The following is a 4,881-nucleotide window of genomic DNA, read 5'->3' as shown; positions in this document are numbered from 1 at the left end:
TGATATTGAGTGAGTATGTGGTTTTTTCAAAAGGTGACAATAGTGGAAGTTGAAATGTACAAGAAAAAGTATTTAAAGTCTTTATGGGTGAATTCGAGCTACATTCCTCCATTTTTGAAAATGATGGCTCGTGGTTCTAGATTTAATGTAGACTACATTTTGTGGATATTGCACTATTATGTTTTGAGGTCCTTAGTAGTTCAGATGTTGAAGTTTGTTATTACAATTTGTTGGCAGTGAGGTTCTTGTCAGGACTAGTGAGAATGCTTTGCCTTGTGCCATAGTGTTAGTTCAAGTGTTGTAGCATGGAGGATATGTTCATATTGCTCGTGTAGTGTTCTAGTTTAGATTTTATTTGTCACTATTTGTTGTATTTCTCTCTGACCAAATCGGTTGGTTTATCTTATTTTGGTCATACTCTTTTGGTCTAGATATGCATTGGAGGTTGAGTTAAAGTTTTTTCATGGGTGTTACTATGGTGTGTGAATATATGCATTAATGTGATTTATTGTTTATCTACACATTATGTTTGATATTGGCTTTGGAGGCTGTGTTGGTGTGTGCAGTTCATTGGAACTAACTTAGGAAGGCATGTTGTGATTTATTTGGGTCCCCTTTATCTCTTAGAGTGGACCCATTTAGCGCAAGTTCTCATGGTCCCAACTTTGTGTAATTTATGTTTACTGTGTCTATGACTGACCTAGTTGAGTGTGACAATAAATAAGTTGATATATATATATGTGCATATGTGTGAATTGTAGTGAGGATTGATTGAGCATGATGTATAAGTACCTGTGTGGAAGAAAAAGTGTGAATATCACATTGTGATGTTTATGATCAGGAGATACTCCTTAGTTTCAATTCATCTTTTCTTTGTGCCAACCGAAAGACAATGAATTATTTTGGTGGCTTCTGAAAATTTGTATCTTTCCTTGGTATCATGCATCTAAATAATGAAAGTTCATTGTAACTTTCCCAAAAGTTTGGTGCCTTAGTCTGCAAGTCTAAATCAAGAGTAGTGAGCTTCCTTGGCCTTGTGCCTAAAATATTGTATTCTATTATTTATACCATGAGTGTGATTCTCACTGTGGTTTTTCCCACATTGGGCTTTCCACATTAAATTTTGGTGTTCATGTGTTTGGTTTTTGTTGTTTCATCTTTCATTGATGTTTAGTTGGTTAATAATAATTGATAAGTATTTATGAGTGAAGAAGTTGGTCATGCATAGATAATCATACTTTATCATGAAAATTCCTTTGCAATTATTATTAGTTGTGAAATCCTATTTAGTATTCGAGGTTTGCTAGTAGGGTTTTTGTTTATCATCTTCCTTTAGTTTTGTCTCGTCTCATTTTATACATTCAAGTTAAAAGTACAAAAAACCCTGAAAACCCCCATCATACGAGGGAGTTGCCCCTCTCAAAAATAGAGGAAGCTAGCTATTTCACAATAATCTCTCCAACTATTGCAATGACTATAACTTCTCCCCAGGAAGACATTGTTAGTTTTGGAGAATCAATCTCAGTGACAAATCCGTTTACCAACAGGATCAATTTGCACTCAAATGCAAACTTATTTTAAATAATAATCTTATATAATTATAAGTTTGAGACACCATTTTCTTAATATTTATGGAGGATATTATGAAGAAGAAGAAGAAATGTTTGAATTTTAGTTCTGCATTTCACCCACAAACTAATGGATAAATTGGGGTAGTAGACAAAAGTTTGAGCATCTTGTTGAGATGTCTAGTAGGAGACAAGATTGAAAATTGGGACATGATCCTATCACAAGAAGACAAAAAATGCATACAATAACTCAATAAGAATGAGTACAAGGAAAAAACCATTTGAGATTCTAATTGGGGTGCACCCCACAAGAGTTGTGAAACTCATATTTACCAATATAGAAGGAAAAACTAGTGTAGAAGTAGAGGAATTTATAAACTAAATGAAATGTTACAATTCATATTCAAGTCAGGAAACACTTAGAGATAATGAATAACAAATACAAAGGTTAGGTACATGAGAGAAGGAGACACTAAGAGCTCCTAGTTGGTGATGAATTTAAGTTATGTCCAAAGAAGGAGAGATTCCTAGTAGGCACATACAAAAAAAATCAAGATAAAGAAGTTTGGTCCATGAAGAATTCATAAAAAAGTTTGACTCAAGTAACACCCATGAAGTTGAGCTAGCAAATGGAATTGACATATCACCCATATTCAACATTGTAGATCTTCATTAGTATGATGAGATACATTTAAGCAGAGGCAATATAAAAGTTTCTTTCAAGGAGCAACTACCACAATACCAACAAGAATAGATAGAACAAATTTTAGATAACAAAGTTGAGCATAATAAGAAAAATTGATGGTATATCAAACACCTAGAAGCATAGAGGAATACTAGTAGAAGACTCATCATGGGTTTCACAAGCAGCTATGGAACGCCTTGGATTTTATCCATAATTGGTAAAGTGTATGACTTAATTATCAAATAACCTTGGGTGTCTGATTTAGGTGCATCCCAAAAAACTTTAATGTGTTCTATTGTATTACAATCATTTGGCCTGAAAAAACAAACCAAACATATATGACACCATTTGAACACCATATTCAAGTTTCAAGACATTTGGGTCAATTTTCAGAAAGATAGATCACTAAAAAACTGATCATAGTACAAATAAAATATCATATAGTTTACTAGGTGACACATGCAAAACCTTTGTTTACCTTACAATCTAGCATATCATACAATAGATTGGGACCAAAGAAATCTCCAAATGGGACCCTAGCCTAATTTATTAGTTCTTTGACCTTCATCATCGAGATCAAGTCAACCTACATATTTCATGAAGCATTGAGTGTTGGGTCACCTTTAACTGACACAAATAATTACTAAGCCTTATAACAGATATATAAAAATCTATTTTATTTAAGAGAAAGTAATTAGGAAGCTAGAGAGATAGTAGTCACTAAGCAAGTTAGGAGTCAACAAGTTAGTGAGTTAGTAACAAAAGTCTTATCCCAAATTCAATATTTGCATGTAAGCTTGTAATTAGCTTGTGGTGGTCTATGGCCAATCTATATTCCACATGTAGAAAGCAAATAAAAATTCTTTAATCATTCTACTATATGAATCGATGATATTTCAGGGTGTTAAGATATTTTTGTTATGCGTAAGTCTAACATGGTTTGATAGTCCTATCTCTAGAACCTCCATCTATGATTACATCAATTACTAAAAGGTTTTAACATTTTTCAACAAAATGTGAAAGGTAAAATAATAAAGCTCAAACAAACATCAAAGAATCGTATGGAACAAATAACACTATGGTTGAATTAAAATGGACTAGAGATAAGGAAAATCAAGGCTAAAATGTAATAAATTAAAGGAGAAAATTTGAATCAAGATAGTTTGAAACCAAAATAGTCCAAGGAGCATTACATAACCTCACTCTTCTTATCCTTGCACAAATCCTTCTCAGTTGATCCCCTTTTTTGAATGTTATTCTTGATTTTGAAAGACTCATAGCACTGCATGACTTCCTCTCTCTACACACCCTATCCCCTTTATCATATAAGAATGTTCTATTAGCAAAATTACATTTACCATTTGCTACAACTTATACCAGGTTTGATATACTCAAAATATTGGCTTAATATACTAAGTGAAACATGAAATAACTCTGTTAAAAACTTTTTTCTCAGTTGTTCAACAATAAAATTACATAGATATCAATATTCTTGCATTTATATAATAGAATATACATCTGAAAAAAAAGTTGTCATTTGCCTAAAGTACCATAAAAAAAAGGTCTCAAGATTTGAATCTTGATAGATGGTATGATCAAAAAATATAATATTATTCTTACCAAATAAACTATATTGTTAAAAGTTATTTGAAATGAGTAAGGCCTTTGAAATGAGCATAAGCCTTACATTGTCTAGTCAATTGAACCCCATATTGTACACCATTATAGAGGGTTGGCAATTGATGTGTGGACACCTACAACATTCATATGTGTTGCTAGTGCACACAAGATAAGATAAGATTTTTTGTTTTGATTTGACTAGTCTTTGGATGGTATTTCTTTGAAACAAATCAATTTAATCTTTTTACTATTTGTGTATAATCTTGCAATCATCACCCAAACTCAAAAAAGTGCATGGAAGAGACGTCCACTTAATTTTAATGTCAGCCATCAGAGCCTGAAAAATGATAGTTACCATTGACAAGAGAGAGAAAAATATTCTAGTCTTGGATGGTGGAGAAACTCCTTCGAAAGTGATAAGATAGGGCATTTAGAGGAGGCCATTAAATTCTAATCTGCAAGGCCGACACGTCCACTCAATTTTAATGCCAGTTTTCATAGCCTTCAGACCAAAGATAGAAAAATGTGGTAATCACCCTAAAAGAGCTTTTGGAATGATGGATAAAATACAAGAGGAATAGCAAGGTCGAAACTTCCAGGAAAGAGAAATGTGACTTCTAGGAGGCCACTAAATTCTTAACATGTCCACTCAATTTTAATGTCACTTTCAGTAGGCCATTAAATAATTATAACCATTCACAACAAAGACAAAAAAATTGTGGAATCACCCTAAGAGCTTTTGGCGCGGTGGATTAGCAAGGTGGAAACTTCCAGGAGGCCATTCAATTTTAATGTTGGTCGTCGTGGCATTTATTGCCACAACTTTTCTCTTGCTTGTCAGTGATAGCAGGTTTGCGTGATACTCACGCTATCATACCTCTCATTTGTTCCTCTCTTTTGATTAGTGAGAAAGTGGTGCAGTGATGATTTGATGATAAACCACTTCCCTATTTCACATCGAGGTAGGTACAAGGGTACACCATTCCATCAACAACAAAAATAAAATGA

The sequence above is a fragment of the Cryptomeria japonica genome, chromosome 11 (genome assembly GCF_030272615.1).
Source record: "Cryptomeria japonica chromosome 11, Sugi_1.0, whole genome shotgun sequence".
NCBI classification, from domain to species: domain Eukaryota; kingdom Viridiplantae; phylum Streptophyta; class Pinopsida; order Cupressales; family Cupressaceae; genus Cryptomeria; species Cryptomeria japonica.
Note: the sequence above shows the minus strand (reverse complement) of the source record.